The following is a 22,992-nucleotide window of genomic DNA, read 5'->3' as shown; positions in this document are numbered from 1 at the left end:
TATATATATATATATATATATATATATATGAGTACAGATACCAAAGGAGAATATAGATTATTTTGGTCTGTCACATGCTGCCTTATTTATTTAAGACATAGTTGCTCATGGACCAAGGAGCATTGTTCTCATTCTGTAGTCTCAGTGTCCCTCTTCTCTGTCTTCCACAGTGTTATGACTAGAGATACAGATATAGTTTAAAACAGGATATTTTTTAGGATGTTGATGATTTGAGCTCAGGACCTCACATTTGTGTGGCAATTTCTCTTACCCCCTGAATATTGCTCATACCCCCTTGTTTTTTCCTGATTATCCACTTTTCTTTTGATTTATCCACCTGAAAAAAATGCTGTCTGCTATTCTTCTATTTGTCCATAATTTAGTAGAATTATTATGGTCAGTCACATTCAGATTCTACTTCAATGTAGGTTTCTTTATTCTCTCCTGATGCAGGAATGGGAGCTTCAAATGGATTTGTAGAAAAATATATCAATATCATCTGTTACACTTCTCCTGTTGATTTCTCTAACTATAAAATAAACATTATATTGTGCTCACAAGATAAGAATGTATGTCTCATGTTATTAGATAGCAAATTATACTTAAAGAGTCTGTTATAGCTGATACAATAGCTATGTATCAGTAGCATCGTCTCCTTTTTATTATAAATGGAACTCATGGACAGAATCAGTGCTCTGAAATATGACATGACATAGAATGAGTTTCAGATATTTTTTGTTGTTATTTCAAAGCAATGCTTTGATCACAAAGAAAACCAAACATAGCAAAGAATCATTTTCAAGGATCTATGGTGCCTTTGATGATCTCCATTGACTTCAGAAACTAAAGGAAAAATTAGAAAACTTTGCAGACAGTAGGTGTCATGTAGCAGTGGCAACTACTAAATGTAGACCATATGTTTATGGCATCAATAGTTTCCCTTTGGGTGGACTCAAGATAAATCTCACTTACCCTTGGCAGTTCTTAAAGAATTACTTAGGAACTCACATTTTCCATAGTAAGGTTTTAATAGTTTATAACATATTTATACATATTATAGACATTGAAAATAACTTGAATGAAGTGTTTTATAGACACCTTTAATAATCCAGGAAAAAGGTTTTGAAGATATTTCATGATATTCCCATAAATTTCTCATAGAATTTCTTTTAAGAATCCTTGTATAGACGAACTGATTCAAGTATGGTGCCCGGACACCATCAAAACTAACTTTCTGGGTTGTGGGTGGAACTCAGTGGTAGAACTTTTGCTTAATAATCATAAGGACTAGATTTGATATTCAACATTGGAAAATTAAGAAAATAAGCATAATTGATAATAGAGTGAAAATAAAGCAAAAGTAAGAGAATAGGCCTTAATATCTTTAATTCATGAATAAAGGTAATTCATTCTTTGCTTGAGCCTTTTGCTTAATTTTTTGTGCTTTTGTTTGTGTACTTTGGAGAGTTATCCACAAATTCTGATATGTATCACTACCCTTTGGGCACCCTGGATCTCAGTATACCCTCACTACATTCTTGTATTGTATATTACATTTCCTTTTGCTCCTTGAAGTTTTGATTGTCTTCTTAAGAATGAAACAATTATTACAAATTGTAGATTTGAAAAATTGCTTCTACCTGATAAAATGTCATGGTTCTAACTCTAATTATGAAGTATTTTAAAATGGGTATCACCTTCAAAATTTATATTAAAAGTTTAGTAAAAAAGTAGAATCTTTGTTTTATATTTATTTTGTAATAATTTTAGATTTACAAAAATTCTGATTGGTGAGTAATAAGTGCTCATATCTCTAATGTGAATTCTTCCTTTTGTTTTGTCCTTACACTTCTATTTATGCTTTTCTAAGATGAGCTATTAATACTGACACATTATTATGAACAGAAATTCATAATTCATAATGGTTCCCTAGGTTTTATCCAATATTATATTCTCCTCCAACATCCTTCTGAGATATCACATTATAATAAGTTGTCATGTAGCTTCAGGATCCTCCTGGCAGCAATAGTTATTAAAGAATTTTCCATGGGTATTGACACTAATCAAAGTATTTATCACTATAATTATTAAGGGAGATTCTTTTGTCCCCTTCAGTGGATACAATTAATGAATAAGCTAATGAATTACCCACATATAACTTCCAAGTGTACAGAGACTGGGTGTGTGATGTACTCAACCAAGCAGAGAAGGTGAATCATTTCCCAGTCATCAACCTAGCACAATCTACTCATTCATGGGAACCCATCAAGATTTCAACTTCTGTTCCCTGATAGTTTATTTATCACTAATAAAATTTTTCACCACCTAGTTCTTAGAGTTTATTAATATAGATTTTACCTTAGTTAATTAAGAAATTTTTCTGAGATTGACTTTATATCATCCAAAATGTGCTGTGGAGATCTTAAATGATGAAGATGTCTTATTGAGATAAGACCTAAGGAAAACTGCTATTTTATTGAAGATGGATTAGGGACATTAGTCAAATTTAGCCAGGGCATCTGTGAGTGTTTTTAATTTGAAATAAGAACTTGTATGGAAATAGGATTTTGCACTCTTGTTTGAGAGCAAGAGCAGGAACACTCCACAAAGAGAATAAAGGATGAAAAGATGTTCACTCACCAGCCCTCCCTTACCCTGGCATGATTGCAAAGGATAATAGGTGATGAGTAATGGATTTGTATGAAGACTTCCTTTGGATCATCAACACAGCAGAGAAAATTGGAAAGTGAATATGCAATAATGAATTGTGAGGATAAAAGTCACTCTATTATAATTTCTATATCTTTCTTTCTTTTAATACACAATGAAAAAAACTGGAACCAGTTATTATTTTTACCTCTGTAATTCATCACTTCAATCCAAAATATCTTTCTGCAAGTAATGGCTCTTGTTACTCATAAAACTTACACTTTTTTCTTATGTTCATTTCTAATGTGGACACATACTGTAAAATCATTTTTGTAGATCACCTGATAATACTATAGCAGAATATTTGTAAGTAGGCATTTCTAAAAGGCAAATACCTTGTTTACAAAGTCTAGGGGTCTGGAAGGCCCCAAATCAAGGCAACAGTAGGTTCAAAATTTGGTAACAGTGATTTCTTTTTCCAGGATGGCAGCAGGAGCAGCTCTATACTCCCATAGCTGAATAATAGATGAAAACCAAACAATAATTCTGTTATCAATATATAACCACAGCTTTTATCTTAAATACAATAAGAGAATGTTTATTCTAGAGCCATTTTGAGTATTAATAGTCTGAAAATACGGATTTAGTTTGCCCAAGATTTCATGTTCCAATGTGGAAACAGTTTCACAGAGACTTTATAGTTTTATAGAACAAAGAAAGTCATAAATCAAGGCAAGTTTCAAAAACATTGATGGGAACAACAAAAAACAAATATATTAAGATGAAGGAAGCCTTTCTATAGGCCTAATGTGCTATCTGATGACATTAAGGGCTCTCCAATTGGTGGAACCTAGAGTTCTGCTAAGTTAATAGCTGTCAAGATATTTTTATTTATTATCACTACATGGTAGTTCTGAGTTAGAGGCTTCAAAGAGGGTTTTATTTATTATTAAGATGTATAAGTGCAGATACAGATTGGGGCAAGGAATGGCTGTTCCAGAAGGTTAAATCTGGCCAAGGATAAAGCAATTAGCCTCTGAACCCATGGAAATTCTGATTTCTCACAGTACTGAAATTCCAATGAATCCATCAGTCTTTGAAGACTCCTATCAGGAATTTTGTTCCCAGACAGACACAACTTTTTTTCAGGAATTTTTGTTCATACTTTCTACAGCATTAATCCACTCGTGGAGGTGAAGTCCACATTATCAAACAGCATCACACTAGAGATTTAATTTTAGCATACATTTTGTAAGAATCAAAACTGTTGTACTACAGCTAAAGGATTTCAGGAATACTTCTCTCCATCTTAAGCATGCTGACAAGGATCAGAGTATCACAGGCTCTGGAGCAGCTGGACTTCTGTACTTCCAAAGGTTCAGTCACGTAAGGTCCCCAGCAAAGGAATGAGAGAAAACAATGCCATTTGGATAACCAAATTTTGTGGTTCATTCTCATTTAAACCTGATTATGTGTGAATTATAAGCAAACAACACACTGAGATTTTTGTTTGGGTCTTTGTTTATATTTTTGGTTTTATTGTTGTTGTTGTTTAATGTTCTAGAACCTGAATGTCTTTTCAGAATGTCATGAACACAAAAGACTGTTTCACCTAGCATTCATACACTTTCTGAATGAACATCTTATTTTTAACCTCGCTATATACCAAACTTTGATCATTAATATCATAATGGTGGTAAGAATGAGATTCAGACTGAGACCTGTCTCCTTCTCCTTTATAATCCCCATAAAACAAATCAATCCCCAAAAATGAATGTCTGTTTTGTTTAGTGGGTTGGTTACAAATTGATTTGGATGAATGGTCAGAAAAAAACATAAACAAAGGGGCACTGCTGCGGGATAATGCTTTTGTACATTGTAAATATTTGTCACTCATATTGGTTTAATTAACTCCTGATTGACCAGTAGATGGGCAGGAAGTATAGGTTGATCAAATAGACTAGGAGAATTCTGGAAATAGGATAGACAGAGAAACACAGTCGTCAGCCAGAGGCAGAGGAAGTAAGATGAGAATTCTTTACTGAGAAAAATTACCAAGCCATGTGACTAAATATAGACAGAAATTATGGATTAATTTATTTTATAGGAGCTACTTAATAATAATAAACAGTTTATAATTAATATAAGTCACTGTGTGTTTCATTAGAATTAAACAGCTGTAAAACTGGGAGAGATGAATACTTCCATCTACACCACTGTGTTCTCTAACCTATTTCTTTCACTGAGAGATGGCTGTTCTCATGGGTTAGCAAACGAACACTGCCATTCTTGTGGCCCCTAATGTACGTTTTATCTGTTATTAAGAGCACACGAAGGGCAGGAAGTCCAGGGTCTTCACATGGGCACTTCTCTTATTAACGGGGATTCACTCAGTGACATAATTATTTATAAGACTGTCACATAAGGACTTAGAATTTCAAAACATGGACATTACCTTATCATCCTCCAGCAAAATACCTAAAGCAAGAAATCAGTGGTAGGCTGGGGGAGCAGTTGGTACCAGCATCTGACAGTCAATCAACTCATAGAATATGAAAATTTAGATTTTCAGTTGTATTTAGTATTATTGGACATTAATGATTGAACAAGGCTTTTGCAATGACTCACTTCAGCTAACAACCACGCATAATAGAAACATCAAATTCTTAAAAATGAGAAAAAATCTCCTTGATAGTAACAGAATTAAAGCTACTAAAATAACATTTATTTTATTTGTCACTCTCAGAGATTTCTTTCCCTAAACAAAGCATCTCACACTGATGTAAGGAACTGTGAAGTGTATTTATATAGCATGTGTGTGGTTATGCTTCTTTGAATTAGTAAGAATACAGGCTCCAAAACCACAGAGAAACCCTGTCTCGAAAAACCAAAAAAAAAAAAAAAAAAAGAATACAGCTTATGTGTGAATATGCCACAATAGTTATAAATAGTTTTGAATGAAGAAAAATACACAATGATATTGACACATGAGATTTCTGGTATTCAGGCATGGTATAAACTAGAGGGATAGATAGTACTGCCTCAAAGAACCTATCCTTGTTGAAGATTGAGCTTATTTTGACCAACTGGTTAGACCTAAGTGTTATTGACCAGGATAATACTTTCAATCATGGAAATGAAAGGATAGAATACTACCAAGAAAAATAGTCAAATGACAAATAAAAGTAGTATAAATCATATACCTACTTACAGTATCAAAATTACAAGATTTAGAGTAGCTACTATAATTTTTGAGATAGTGCTAAATTTGACTTTAATACTTTTATAATTTGCATCAAAGATGAAGTCACAGATACTATTGATACTACTGTGTCTTTCTATTTAAAACTGTAATAGCTTGTGGTAATTTGTAGACATCATGTTTGAAATACATTTTATTTTACAATCCATTTTTCTGCTTTAATTTAATATATACAATAGTCTTGTCTCTTATGTTGTCAATCTGGATTATCCTAAATATTAAGAAATACTTTGTTTTTTGATGTTTGATGATGAATTCTCCTTTAGAATTCTTTTAAGATAATAATAAATAATATTGCATATAAAAGTTGTGCCTTTTGAAATGGTTATTCTTCATATAACAGCAAAGTAGTCAGGCTTGAGTAGTACTTTTGTAAATATTCAGTAAACACTGTTTATTTATTATTCATCTTTATATTTACATTACCTTTATTTGTGAAATATTGGATTATTCACCTACTCAAGAGTGAAATAATAAACTGTGATTTACTTACATCAATAATAGTGAAGTCACAATCTGGGCATATATAATGGCTTTCCTCCTTTTCTAAGGTATTTTATTAACTTATAATTTTCTTTTTTAACTTATTTTTATTTAATGTGCATTCATCTTTTGCCTGAAAGTATGTCTGTGAAGGTGCAAGATCTCATGGAACTGGAACTACAGGCAGTTGTGAGCTGCCGTGTGTGTATTGGGAGATGAACCCAGGTCCTCTGGAAGTGCTCTTAACTACTAAGTCATCTCTCCAGCCTTATTGAAAATACACTTTTTGATAAAATGTATTTTATCAATGTACATGGCATTCCTTCCCCAACCTTTCATAATTAACTATTCCTCTAATAGATGCAAAATGAAGATCTTTGAAATGTAGTCTAGGAACTAAGCAAAACACTTCAACTTAGATGCATGCTGTCAGCCAAGATCAACAGTTTTGTCATGTTTACACCTGAGTCAAAAGGAAATCTGAAGGCCACCTGGCTGTGGAAGAACAACAGGGAGAGACCAGTGTGCTTGATGAGAAATTCAGCGGGTACATTTGAGGCAGCATAGAAGAAATGCTTCAGAGATATTGTTCCGGAAGGGAATGGCAGCATCAACAGCGGTACATGTTAATTTCTCTTATGTACTTGTGACTTAAAATCCATCTCTATGTTGGAAGATTTGAGATACTTTATCTAAATTTTAGAATTTTTCTTAGCATCAGAGGTCAATTGTGTATTCTGTGAGAAGTAATACAGGACTGGGTAAAAGGGGTTCAAGTGCTTTTTGCCTAACTACAAAGCTCCAAATAATTTTTGTGGATTTTTAATTGGTGGATTTATTCATTTATGTTTGAATTTTGCTTGACCTACAAACAAAGCTCTAAATGAAAAATTAACCATACAACATATCATTTTAATTTCTCTTTAAAGTAGGTTTACTTCTAGAATCTGAGGTTTGAGTCAAAACCAAAATAATTTAACATAATTTTGTCTCTTTAGCTTTTAAACTTGGAAACCACATTCCATTAAAAATTCCATTAAAAATAAGCACAGGCCTTGATAACCTTACCTAGAATTCTTTTAGAGATTTCTGGTCTATGTTGTCACGCAGTCTCTCTGCTGTGGTGAGGTTTTGATTAAAATCTGCTTATTTGGTGAAATTCAGTCAGGTGGGTGTGGGAGACGCTCTGGGCTGCAGACCTTTGGGACCTTTGAGGCTGGTCCCGGTAGGTGTGGAATTGAGAATACATGGGTGCAATATGAGGGTCTGCTTGTTGGGGTTTCTGTTCTGCCCAATTTCCACAGCTGGTAAGCCCAAAAGAAATCACATAGAGGTTATAAGTTATAAACTGATTGGCACATTAGCTTAGGCTATGTATTAGCTCTTATAGTGTATACCAGCCCATTATTCTAGTATATGTAGGCCACATGGCTCAGTACCTTTTTCAGCAGGCCAGGTCACATTCTGCTTCTTTGGTGATCTGGGTAGAACTGCCAAGGGAGCTTCCTGCTTCCCAGAATTCTCCTATTCTTATTACCCCACCTCTACTTCCTGTCTGGCTACTGACTAATCAGCATTTATTTAAAACATAATTGACAGACATAGGATTGTTTTCCCACACCACATGGGCACCCAATGTAAATGGATTCTATAAACTAGCCCCACACTAGCTCAGAATTGAGTATAATAAAGGGTTCTTTATTTAGGGGTAAACCCACAGATCACAGTCCTCTGCATGAACAGGGAATAGGAACCAAATACCACAGTCAAGAGAGAGAGGTTGCAAGCTTTCTGACTGCATTAATAGGCTAATAGACCATGCCAAGTGGCCTTCTATCTTATAGGCTATTAGCTGAAGAGGTTCCCACAGCATTCTCATAATACTGTTTCTTCCTTCAAAACCTGTTAGTATTTGTCAGAGATGATTTTACAAAATAAACATTTTAATTAATTTCTATGTTGTCACCTAGAAATTAAAATGTATTTCAGATGCCAACTTTTCCAAGGCTGATCATGTTTTAATTATGCTTTATTATCTTTACTTTTTTGTGTTTGAATATAAAATAAAATGGCTTTTTAGGAAGCATATATATGTTGAGATTTTATAGTTTATAGTTTTTCACTAAGAGAATTTGAATACTGTACTGATAGAATTTGGTAAAAATGTACCTAAAAACTTTGATGGCATCCTAATAATATATTATATATTTTCTCCATTTCACAAATATATTCAATGTATCATAATTATACTCAACACTATTCCCTGTTATATGAGGTCTTTCTCCTCCATACTCCATAGCTACTACCAAAATAGTTCCCATTCTACTTCAATGACCCTTTTTTAATAATTTTACTTTTAGATCCACTAAATTTAATTAGGATTGACAGTATAAGCATTGGTAAGGGTTTTTTTCTGGAGGGTAATCAACTTATCAGTGGCTATAAGTTGAAGTAAATGACACCACCTACCTCAGTAATTAGTAATGCCACTACCTTCTCTGGAAGAGTTGACCTTGTGTCTACCTAGAATGCTGAGCAGAATAATGTTATGCAGGTACACAAAATTGCTTTATTTTTGTCCCTTAATCATAACCTCTGAAAAAGCCATGGACCAACTTGCACTTCAGCCATGAATGCAGAAACCATATTTAATAGCCAGCATCTATATAGTGAGGCACAATCATCTGTCCCAGGAGATCTGAGTTCCTCTTCTGATCACAATCATACACATGGTACACAAACACAAATGCAGGGAAAAAAACATATACACAGAATAAAATAAGTACAAACATATATATATATATATAACTTTAAAATTTCAAATATTAATAATTTAGGATTGATCTGCATCAAATAAATATTTTTATTTAGTCTTTATTTTTATTTAAATAGTATTTACATGTTAGGTGTATTTATAAATCATTTAAAAAGTTTATTTGAATCAAAAAAGGCCATGAATGGTAAATCATTTTTTTATTTGTGTTTTCAAGTGTCTGTAATTAAATGAAATAAATATTATTGTTCTGGAATAATTTATACTCATACATAAAAACATAAATATGTTCATTAATAGTTTACATTTTTGTACTCAATTATGATTCTCAGTTTACACTTGGAATAGTTTGAATACACACTAACTACATATGGGAAATTTTCAGACAGTAGTAAAATATGAAAACAAATTTAGCATTTTGCCACTTAGTCATATCAATTCATTATACCATATTTTTAAAACTTTTGGTAAGTCAGTTATTTTCTATCTGTCTGGACTTTCTGTAAGATTTGTGGGCAAAATCATAATTCAAAGAAAAGTATAGGAAATAGGGAACTTTAGCTGCATGCAAACTATGTTCGAATCACATTTGTTTTACTTGACATAATCATTTCACCTGAGCATATAACCTTAATATTTTATAAACAAAATTTTTTGGAAAATTTCAGCTAAGGTAATAGAAATTATTTTGTGAGTGCATTATTGTTTGAAGGCATTAGGTTCCTGTAATTTGTGGAGTTTGGCCTTATTGGCTTTAGTTTATGAGCTACTAGGCATTCCACACTAGAAATTTAATGTCTATTATAAAGACCCACATGCATTTGAGAGAAAAGCCATTCATTCCTGTACAAATGATATTATGCAGTTTCTGGACAACCACAGGGTGAATAAATACAATATCTTACATTTATATTTTTTCTAGTATACTTAGGGGAATTAAAAGGTGATATGAGCTTGACTGAGCCATTACACTATTTAATTAGATAAAGGGAGAATGGAAATCATTTGTTCATATGAACACATTTGATATATTTAAATACTTGATAACAAAACATGATATATTATATGTAATAATATCCCACATTATTTGTTAAATATTTCCAGAATTAATCTCTTTAGTATATATTTAACTTATTTTAGAATTTATAAACCTTTCACAACATTTAGGATGAGAGACATGTAATACAATATGCATGTGTTTAGGTTTTATGTATGATGGTTTTGTCAATAATAATTCACAAATAATTGACAATACTATGTAATGATTCTGGAATACAGTGTTATGATGTATCATTTATAAATTTGCATCTTTCATATATTTAATATGAGATCATGTTATTTAGTGTGGTAGTTTAAATGAAAATGGCTCCATAGGGATGTGAGGCCTTGTTGGAATAGGTGTGATGTTGTTGGAGGAAATGTATCACTGAGGCTCGGCTTTTATGTTTCAAAAGCTCAAGCCACTTCTAGTGTATTACAGTCTCTTCCTGCTGCCTGCAAATAGAAATGTAGAACTCAGTTCCTTCTCCAGTTAAATATCTGCCTGCATGGTCATAATGCTCTTTACCGTGATGATAATGGACTAAAGCTTTTTTGTTGTTGTTGGTTTTTTTTTTTTGGTTTTCTGTTTGTTTGTTTGTTTGTTTGTTTGTTTGTTTGTTTTTCGAGACAGGGTTTCTCTGTGGCTTTTGGAGCCTGTCCTGGAACTAGCTCTGTAGACCAGGCTGGTCTCGAACTCACAGAGATCCACCTGTCTCTGCCTCCCAAGTGCTGGGATTAAAGGCGTACGCCAACATCGCATGGCTGGACTAAAGCTTTGAACTGTAAATCAGTACCAATTAAATGTTTACCTTTGTAAGCGTTTCCATGGTCATAGATTAACTTCACACCAAGAAATATGATAAATAAGACATTTAGATATAAATCTAAAAGAAAGAAAAGAAAACCTACTAGTAATGGATATCGAGATTTATTAGAGAGTTTCATTAATTAAATTATTTTAATTTTATAATACCGTTAGGTAAAGACATTAGAATAAACTAGAACCTTCAAATACAGAATCACTTATTTACTATCAAATGATTTTCAATTAGAGTATAAGTATTGGAAAGCATAAACTTTAAGCCAACATTGTTATGATAATTGTTCAAACTTCTATGCTAAAACATGTTTGCTTGTCCCATTATATATAAAAAGCATATCATAAGGAATTTTTCTGTTCTTTAGTTTTTGTTACGGTACTTGATTTATAATTTCATAAATATATGTATATATAATATATTTCTGTTATTCTTTTCCCTGCAAACTCTCCGGTTCCTGTCTATAAACTCTCTTCTCCTTCCTACCACTCCCATTCCAAGTTTCAAGACTTTTGGAATATTGTGTGATACTCATAATCTGATCAGGGTCAATTCTGTTTCTATTTTTATTAAAACTAGACTGAAGTCTTGAAAGGGCAGTGCAAGTATTAAAGTTGATGGTCCCACCCCCCTTCTCTCCTGAACTTTTCCATAAGAAGTTGTTTACTAGAGAAGGAACAGATCCCCTTAATGCCTGTTCCATCCTTAACAGAATGGCAATGGGCCCAATCTCATTTAGCAAATTTTAGCGTTCCCTTATGTTAATGTATTCATGAGAATTTCACTTATTTTTATGGTTTTAAATAAGCCATTGAGTACCTGATATTATTTTTTAACCCATCCATCATCTTCTTACATTTCAATTACTTCTATTTTTGATATTATGAGTGACTAAGTGATACTACTATAGCCATTTGAATGCATATATTTGCAAGAATTTTGTGTATATCTCAAGTAAACATTTTATTTTTGCTTGCTTGTCACATTATGATTTTTTATTTTACTCTTTGTCTTTTGGAGAAAATGTAAAACTTTCCATGGTGTCTGCTGCAATTGATAGTTACAACAATGATGCATGAGCATTCTACTTCCTATCTATTATGAGAGAGGGTAGGAGAGATCCTATTACTCATGAAGTGTAATCTTCTTGTGGGTTGATTTGTTTTTATTTGGTTAGGAATCACAATTATTCCTTTTGGGCTTATTAGCCTTTGTCTACCTCACTGACTGAGTTATTCACATTTTTTTCAATTAATTTTTTCATTTGTTGTATTGAGTCATGAGAGTTCTCTATATACACTGAGTTTCATGCTCTTACATTTTCTGTGTCTCTGTGTTCTTTAATATATACAATTCTCAAATTTCATGAAGTCTAATTTACCTCACTTTGATTCCCTGGCTTTTAATTTTATATCTAAGAAGCCATTACTAAGTTCAAGTTCTTAAATATTTTCTCCTGTTTTGTTGGAGCTTTAAACTACTACCTCCTAAAGATGTGTTTTTTTAATTTGGCCTTATTTTACATGTGGTGTAAGATCAAGATACATGTTTGTTATTTGAATAACCAATGTTCATTTTAACAATTAACAAAAGTAATAAGCATTTCCCTATAGAAAATTTTAAGACTTGTTGAAAATCAGTTGGTTATATTTGTAATGGTTCATATCTGAACTTTCAAGTAAATTCTCTTAGTCTTGTATTTTTCCATATACATGGAATAATTGGTCTGTAGTAAGTTTTTTTTTTTTTGTTTTTGTTTTTTTTTTTTGGTTTTTCGAGACAGGGTTTCTCTGTGGCTTTGGAGCCTGTCCTGGAACTAGCTCTGTAGACCAGGCTGGTCTCGAACTCACAGAGATCCGCCTGCCTCTGCCTCCCGAGTGCTGGGATTAAAGGCGTGCGCCACCACCGCCCGGCTGTAGTAAGTTTTAAGTTGTAAACTGTTAAGCTTAAAACCTAGGACAAATGGCTGGGGGTTATTATTCAATGTGGGTCTATCTGTCAAGTTCTCTCAACATTCCTCAGTTATATTCCTAGCATACCTGACCATCTACCCTAAACTTTCCAGACAAGCAGCTTGTCTTCCCTTAACCTAAAGGTCCTTTTCTATACAATCTAGTCATTTGCTTACCTGCTCCATTTTGTATCTTTGGCTGCCTATCTCCTGTACCTGGTTCCCCTCACTCTCAGCACACTCATCCATCATGATCCAGCTCCGTCTAGTTCTGTCCTCTTCCAGATGTCCTACCTCTACCTATAATCCACCTTTTATCTAGAATAAACTTTCTCCTCTACCACACCTAGAAGCAGTCATGTGCTTTCCATTTTTAATTTATTTTTTCATAAAGCAAAATACATTTGTTAATTTTTAAGTTATTTTGGCTAATAAGTATCCTTTAAATTTCATTTAACAATTAGTATGGGTATTTTCATATCTATCAGTAATACCACTCAGAATTTGAACATTTCTTTGGGTTAGTTCTTTAGTTTGCATGTGTCTATCCTGAATACCTAGGCTTAAATATTACTGCCTTCTTTCATCTTTGCTTTGTTTTTATTTATGATTTTCTTTTTTTAGTGTGGATATTGCATGGCATTTTCTACTTTCTGAAATAGTACAGATCTTTAGAATATGATCTTTAAAATATCTGTTGAATTTGGCCAGCTGGTGGTGGCACACACCTTTAATCACAGCATATAGTCCATTAAAAAAAAAAAGGGAGTCCCAGACCTAAACAGAGAACTCTCAACAGAGGAATCTAAAATGGCTGAAAGACACTTAAGGAAATGTTCAACTTCCTTAGTCATCAGAGGAATGCAACTCAAAACAACTCTGAGATTCCTCTTACACCTGTAAGAATGGCCAAGATCAAAACATTGATGACAGCTAATGCTGGAGAGGTTGTGAAAAAGGGAACACTTCTGCATTGCTGGTGGGAATGCAAGCTGCTACAACCCTTTTGGATGTCAGTGTGGTGATTTCTCAGAAAATTAGGAAACAACCTTCCTCAAGACCCAATAATACCACTTTTGAGTATATATCCAAAGGATGCTCAATTGTGCCACAAGGACATGTGCTCAACTATGTTCATAGCAGCTTTGTTTGTCATAGCCAGAACCTGGAAACAACACAAATGCCCCTCAATCAGAGAATAGATTAAAAAAAAATGTGGTACATTTACACAATGGGGTACTACACAGCTGAAAAAAAATGACATCTTGAATTTTGCAGGAAAATGGATGGAGCTAGAAAACATTACTTTGAGTGAGGTAACCCAGACATAGAAAGACAATTATCACATGTACTCACTCATAGTTGGTTTTTAAACATAAATCAAAGAAAGTCAGCTTACAAACCGCAATCCCAGAGAATTTAGACAACAATGCGAACACTAAGAGAGACTTACATAGATCTAATCTACATGGGAAGTAGAAAGTATAAAAAGACAAGATCTCCTGAGTAATGCGGACCTTGGGAGAGAGTTGAAAAGGAGAGGGAAGAGGCAGGGAGGGGACCAGAGAAAAATGTAGAGCCCAATAAATATGGAAAAAAATAAAATAAAAATTTGTAAAAAAAAAAAAAAACAAAAAACAAAAACAAAAAGAAGAAAGTGTACTTTGATTTTTTTTCTAATTGATGTACTTTTAAAACTGGAGAAAAAAATCAATATTTTCATACTTTAAAACAAAGTTCCAAATTTTCGTTTGAGTCATGTATATTATAAATGATATAGAAATTTTATTCATCTGAAATTATTTTTTCTGTTCTCATTTCTTTCCTGATGGCAGTATCATATCAATCTCTACTATATGAAGAATATTATAGGTAAAGTAAATGGTTGGGTCAGTCTTCTGAACCCTACTAGAATAAAAAGAGCAAACAATTCCATGAGATGTATCTAAATCATGTTAATAAATGTCTTCCTGTTCACTACTGAAATAATATTTCTTTTGTAGACAACCATGGAGAGATTGTTTGTTTAACCTGTAATTTAATGTGTGACATAACTTTCCTTGCAAATTTAGTCAACAAAGATTTATGGGTATACTAAGAAAAAAGATTATTTGGGTATGCTCAAATTTAAAAAGAAATGTGAGAATGTATAATGACAAAAATAGGATGTGTTTATAAATTCTTACAGAAAAAACGAATACTAAAATTTGACCAATAGTTGATTTAATATATTACATTATTAAATATCCCAGTAGTACTTAGAATTATTCCTATGAATATTTTTGTCAAGTTTTTGGAGAAAGCTCTTACTTGGTATCAAATAAATGAGCTACTATAATTTCCTGTCAAATGTTAATTTATTTTTCTTTTGAAGAAAATGATTTAAATTAATATAAGATCACACATTCTAATTTACATATTAAATTTATCATTTTAAATACCACTGTCGGATGCTTATTGAACTGGAAAGGTAATATAGTATTAACCATTATTGATGAGATAGAAGTAAATGTTTATTTTCAGTATATTATAAATGTGGAAAGATTTTAATCTGACTGTCACTAAAAAATAAATATATGACTTTTTTGTACTGTACCACAGTAGTTTCTTCCATTTCTACTGATATTAAACAGCTTTGTTATCTTATTTAGTTAAACCTCCAAAGATGAATTATATATTTCTTATTACCTTTTTCTAGCATATTTCTCATTTACTTCCATAATGAAATTAATATCTGTAATATTTGAGGGTTAAAGGTCATGGGAAAACATTTTACTCCTCTGGATGAGACAAAGACATACAGGCAGCTGTGAGGTATGAAATAATTTCTAGGTCAGTTATGTGGAAAATCTGTGTTAAGAAAATATATAGGAGTATCATGGGGTTAAGTGTCTTCCTAGTTTCTTGAAAGCTAGAATGATGTTCCTTATATTTGTTCATAACCATATTTCAGTTTTTAACATAGAATTTACTTTACCAATTTTCTGTGCTAAAATGTAATGCCAACTCTTGATACTAAATTACAGTTATGCCTATTTTAAAATAATTTGTTAAATCTCTGTGAATGAATCTCTGGTGAATGAATCATGTAATAATTTGTAAATAAGGAACAGGCCAGAAAGTAATAAATTGTTTTTCACTTTGTGAAACTGTGAAAGAGTGGATGAATCACATCATATACAAAATCTGTTTATATTGTGAAATATATCTAGTGATTATAAATTTGTGTGTTTATGTAATATGAACATGAAATGTTTGAGTATGCGTGTGGCAGTACTTTTGGAGACAGGTGTCTTCGTTTCATGTAGAAATAACCCTGACAGTCTTGTGTTTTAAATTATTCTTCCCCAGTTTGCATGCCATTTTGAAGGCTGTGAACTTTTTGTGGGTGAGGCTTGGGTAACAAAAGTTAGTCTCTGAGGATTGACTCTTGGAAAATCTACCAACTTTTAGTTTTTTTGTCATGAGAGTGGGCCATGCAACATATTACAATCTCCACAAGCTTTACCATGGCTGTCTGCTGAAAGACTACAGCTCCCTGAAATAGTGAGCCAAAAGAAAAATCTCCTTTTTCAATGTTATTTCTATCAGGTATTTAATCAAAGAGTATGAGAAAATTTTGAAAATAAAATGAGTGAACAGGAGGAGTTGAGACATACATATACATACACACATATGTATACATACATATACATACACACACGCACACACACGAACACACACACACATGCACACACATACATATGCAAACAATAACAATTAATGAAATAAAGAGGCCATGAACTTGAAAGAGAGCAAGAAGAGGTATATAGAAGGGTCTAGAAGGAGATCAGAGAAGAAATAAATTATATGATTTTATTATTATCCCCCCAAAAGAAATATTATATAATCTCATAAAATAGATTACTCTTTATTTTAGATATGCTAATATTTTGACATTGTATTTATATGCAACACATAGATATCTGATACCCACAGAGATAAGAGAATGGGGTCACGATCCCCAAAATCTAGAGTTACAAAATGTTGAGAGCTACTATGTCACAGCTGAAAATCAAATCTGAGTCCTTTATAAGAGAAACAAGTACTTTTAACCACTAAGCCATTATTACAGCCACCAAATAACTTTCATTTATTTCCAGTTCATTGGTCATGACAAAACAGCTTTATATATTCAGTAATCATCTTAAAATAAAAACACTGTCATAGTAATCAAACTGTTTTTCAAGTCAAAATCTTAAAATAGTTTTTCACTATTGGTTTAACATGACAAGGCCAATATATGACATGAAGAAAGTCATTGCAGAGGTCTGTATAAATGTCTGTGTCTAAGATAATGCCTAGCAGAAAAAAAAGTTGGAGCTACTTACTGCAGTAAAGAACAGTAAAAATGTCTGAGCAAATACAAGGAAAAAAAACATATTAAAGGTACCTAATGTATTTTATAATTAGGGTGTTAAAAAATTAGTTTCCACTATATTTCCTTTTAAACTTTGGAGAAAACTAATATATATATGAATACACAAAAAGATATGCTACAAATATTTTTGTAGTTACAGATGTTTTATCAAGCTTCAAATGAGTAAAATTAGCATGAAAATTAATACCTAAAACATTTAAGAATATTCATGCATAAACATGCCCTACTGTTCTGATATATGAAGTTATGTTGATTTTGTATGCCAGAAATGTCAATAATTTACTGAGTCATACTCTATTATTTCTTATAATAGTTCAAAAAAATTCTTTCAGGTTTGTCATATGCAAATCCAATTCATCTGTGATTAAAAGCACTAATTTCTTACTCTTTTACTATTTCCCATTTTCAATTTTAACCTTATAACTCAGCCATTAGAATATTAAACCAAATTTAATATATTCAAATATTAATTTAAGCAGATCTTGGTGGGCAAGACTACATTGATTTTGTCAATGTAAATCAAGCTAGGTTGGAAGATGCCAAACTAATGGATCAAATTTCAAATTTGCAGGCTGGCAATGTCTTTTGGCCACAGGTTCAGGACAGTTCGATTCTGGGGCTTCTTGGCCTCTCATAATTTCTTCTTCTTTGACTACTTGAACTAGACCCAGTATGTGGCTGGGACCCAAGAATAGCAAATACATAATAATGAAATGTATAAAGTACTTAAGATCTAGCTCTGGCATTTAAAAAAAAACATAATTTTCACAATATTTTATTATATAGTAAAGTAAAATCCCACCGATTTATACAGAGGTACAAAAATCTTTAAAACAACTGAAATTTCCTGTTGTGATATATTGTCTAACATCTGGAAATAAAAGATCTCTAGTTAGGTACATTTTCTTATCCTCTCGTTTAAAAAGAGTGAGTGCTTAATATTTTCTATTTCAGTATGTCTTTCTATTCTAGAGAATTTGTTAGTATTATTTCAGTTTTGCAAATTTTCTGTCACCGAGTTTTTATAATTGAAAGAGGTAGAGTTTTTTTTTCTCTATGAGACATGTGATTTAGATTAATTCTAAATCTAAACAATAAGTTTAGATTTTGGCATAAAGTCTATGATTTATTTTTAAATTAAGTCCTACCTAGACCCCATTTTCTGCAAAGTTTTTTTTTTGTAAGAATGATAAAACACCTTCACTAAACAATGTGGTGGGAACTCCATCAGCAAATAACTTTAAAGATACCGATCCACCTCAGGAATGTTCTCATGTAATATAAATGCAGATGAAAAATATGTGCAGCTCTCTTTGCTGTTAGATTTGGTTCCAGTTCCCAGCACATGCAGATGACTGTGGATCGCTACTCTTAGCATGAGTTTTTCCCCAAATAAATAAACCTATGTTATACTCCATTCTGCATTATTGTGGAACTCTTTGATATAACAACAAATTGGTGCTCACATGGTCTGAATCCATAAAATTACCAGGCCCTGCCCAGACCCCTTTGTTCTCTTCCCACCCTAAAAACTGAACTAACCCTCTGGCGTAGCTGTGCAAGTTTTGGCTCAGCTGGCCCCTGTGGAGACTTGGCAATTTCCCATTTGCCTGTGCACACATGGATTGCGTGGTTCCACCTATTAAGCAGCTGAATTCCTGAGTTACTGCCACCCATTGATTCCTGCAATAACTCCTCCATGGCTTCTCTATGGCCTTCGTGGCCTAATTCTCTTACTGCTGCTAGCCAATATAGAATTTCCTTCTGAGGTTCAGCTGCTGCCAGGCCTGCCCTGATCAGCTGGTCTCTGACCGCAGAAGCTCTATCTCTGCATCTGAAACACAGGCTTACATTTCCAGTTCAGATACACAAGTGCCTGGCCCAAGTTCAGTAACTTTGGTGCTGAAAACTACCTGCAAACTATGGGTTCCCTAAAATTCTACCCAACTCAAAACTTCTCTCTATGTGGGTTTGCAGGTTTTAATTATTTAAATAAATTTGGTAGTAATTCTAAATCTCAGATAATGCAGGTACTGAACTAGGGCCTGCCTTATTGCTGCAACCTTGACACTTGCCAGTAAATCAAAATTATTACACCTACAACAATTTTCTGAAAATCATAACAGAGGTAAGTTAATTTGCTTAATAAATAAATAAATAAATTCAAGAATTGTCAACCAACTCCAAGATAATTAGACAATATCATCATCTAGGAATTTAACAACCTTTTGTTTCTCCAATACATGGACTTTTTTCAAGAGCTGTATGGCCTACCTACTTGGTGCATATAGTTTTGTGGCCATGGCAGCTATTGTTCTTCATATTATATCCTTAACAAATGGCCAGATAACAGAGTCAAGAATGAGAAAATTTTAGAAATGATACAGTTTTTAGAGACTGGTAATGAGAAATTAGCTGAAAGGATTCATACTATTGAAAATAACCTTAATTTGATATGCAAAATTCAGTCTGTGCCAATAGGTTACAAAACTTTCAAAATGGTACTGAGAGATTGTCTAAAAGGATTCATACTGTTGAAATTGACAATCAAAATCTGTTAAAATAGTATTATAAGATAGCAGATATAACATCTGTCTAGTAAGGCAATCTGCGTACCATTCAATTAACCTCTAAGGATGAAAAGATATCATTAATGAGAAAATTTAAAACCTTGGATTTGAATGTGCAAAATAAGAACCAGAAATTTGTTGGGTCCCTAGATGACAGGCCTTCGCACCCCCACTTGATCTGTTTTGCACTCTTGAGGTTGCTTGAAAACAGGAACAAAAACAGAAACAATCTGTTGTTTTCAGCAATGTTTCTAAGGATGTTTACCCCTAAGCCATTGAGTTACAGTGATGAGCTTCCTGCTATTGCTGATTTGGCCTCCCCTGCTGAGGGTTATATATACTTGTGAGAAAGTAGAATAAAAGGCTTTTCTGCAGAACCTGAATTTGTGTTGCGTGTTAATCCCGACATCCCTCTCTCAGAAGAATGACAGTTGCCATGCTGGAGTGGCAGAAATTAATTGATTTGATAAAATCATTAAAATATTAGCAGGTCAAGAGATTCAGGCTTTACAAAAGACAGTCATAAACTTGCCAGAATTGATAAGCAAGGGGAAAAGAGACAGGCAAATGGTAGCTTTTGCCAGTACCTCTCAGAGTCAGAGATGACTTACCAAGAGATTTAAGTATTTATCCTTTTATTGCCTCTGAAAAGTCAGCAAATACTCAATACCCAAATGGATATACAGAATGTAAATGTGAACTTACAGGTATGAATGATCTAAAAGATTAAGCAAGCAATAGTATCTTATGGCATGCATTTACCATTTACTAGGGAGTTGGTAGAGACAAGGAATTCAAGCAGTAGGGTTACTCCACGTGATTGGCTTAGTTAGTCTCAGCAGTGTTAGGAGATGGACCACAATTACAGTGGAAATTCTCTTAGAGAGAAGAGTATAAAGCGCTGGAACATCCAGCTAGAGTCAAAAAAGTTGAGGCCTCCTAAGATCAAATTATTGATAATGGCTGTTATGCTGGCACTGAGTCTAGCTATTTACAATGAAAACCTCATGTCCCTTGAATACTTGGAACAGGATTCAAGAACTATGAAGAAGTTTGAATCATATACTAAGGTTACATAAGGCCCAAGAGAAACCTTAAGTGACTTCTTAAAAAGATTAACTAAAAATGTACAATTAGGGGTAACAGATCCAGAAGGTAGATGAGTATTTATCGAACCTCTGACTTTTGAAAATGCCAACTTAGGATGCAAAAAATACATTTGACTTTAAATGTCAAATCTCACCAATGGATCAATGGATCAATGGATCCTGCAAATAGTCAACATTGAGTCATTTGACCATAACACAGAAGTTTGGGTAAGAGAGGCAATTTCTAAAGGTATGAAGAGACAACAAAACACCAAATATTTTAATCATGGTGAATAAGACATCTGAGAAGAGATTGTAGATAAGACATTTCAAAAAAGAATGTGTCTTCTGGGAAGATGCACCATTGCTGGTGGGAATGTAAACTTGTGCAACCACCTTGGAAATCAATGTGGTGGTTTCTCAGGAAATTGGGAGTCAATCTACCTAATGATCCAGCAATACCACTCTTGGGAATATACCCAAGAGATGCCCAATAATACTACAAAAACATTTGTTCAACTATGTTCATAGCAGCATTATTTGTAATAGCCAGAACCTGGAAACAACATAGATGCCCCTCATTGGAAGAATGGATAAAGAAAGTGTGCAATATATATGCATTAGAGTACTACTCAGCAGTAAAAAACAATGACATTTTGAATTTTGCATGCAAATAGATGGAAATAGAAAACAGTATCCTGAGTGAGATAACCCAGACCCAAAAAGATGAATATGGTATGTACTCACTCATTAGTGGACTCTAGCCATAAACCAAGGTCATTAAGCCTATAGTTCTCAATCCCAGAGAAGCCAAATAACAAGGTGAACACAAAGAAAAACAGTTATAGATCCTACTGGAAATTGGAAGCAAACAAGATTGCAGGGCAAAATTTGTGAGCATGGGGGTGGGGTCAGAGATGGGAGTAAGGTTGGGGGAAGGAGGAGAGGGGGAGAGGGAAAAGAGAAGGGAATGACTGGCAACAGCTTGGGGAATTGGGAGGGTGGAGATGGAGGAAGGACAGATATAGGAGCAGGGAAGAAGATACCTACAATAAGGGATCCATTTTAGGGTTGGCAAGAGACTTGGCTCTAGAGGGGATCCCAGGTGTCCACAGGGATGTCCCCAGCTAGGTCCTTAGACAGCAGAGGAGAGGGTGCCTGAACGGTCCTTGCCCCACTATCATGCTGATGATTATCTCGAATATCACCATTAATCAGGATTTGGTTTGAAAAGAAGAAACTTGATAAAGAGAAATGACAGCTCATACACAGAGATGACTATCCACATGTTGTAAGGAAACTACATAATGAATAGGGCAGTGTTCTGTTTTTGTCTATGCAGGAAAATACCCATCTTTAAAAAGTCAAGGGATCTTGGGCATCTAGATCTTAAAAAAGAAAAAGATAGCTGTTCTTGATATTTTATCAAAAAGCAAAGAGAAATTTGACTTACAATATCAATATCCTTTGCAGTATAAGATCTGATTTACATCCATATAATAGTAGTCATCATCTATTAAAATTGAAAGCTGACTTTTAAGTTGGTTTTGGCTATCCTTCTCTATATCCAAGTATGTTGTTAAAATAAAAATTCAGAGTTTCTGTATCAGATAACTAACCACCTGGTATAGAACAGAAGGAAGATAAAATCTAGGGAATACTTATTTCCAAAACTCTGCTTTAAAAATTTTACTTTTCTTTATGATTATTTTCATTTCTATGGAAACCTTTTATTGAATAAATGTCTATATGCATAATGTTTAAGTTTTCCAGAAGGAACAATAAATCTTCCCATAGTAAACATTGAAGTCTTCAGGAAGAAGATGGGTCCCCACAACAATTCCAACTTTTCGATAAGATGCCATTATGTTGATAGCAGTACTTTAAGATTGGTTTTGGTTTATAAACTTCTCAAGATGATCTCAAATTTGCTAGTT

This window comes from Microtus ochrogaster, linkage group LG5 (genome assembly GCF_000317375.1).
Source record: "Microtus ochrogaster isolate Prairie Vole_2 linkage group LG5, MicOch1.0, whole genome shotgun sequence".
Taxonomy (NCBI): domain Eukaryota; kingdom Metazoa; phylum Chordata; class Mammalia; order Rodentia; family Cricetidae; genus Microtus; species Microtus ochrogaster.
This window is presented reverse-complemented; position numbering follows the sequence as displayed.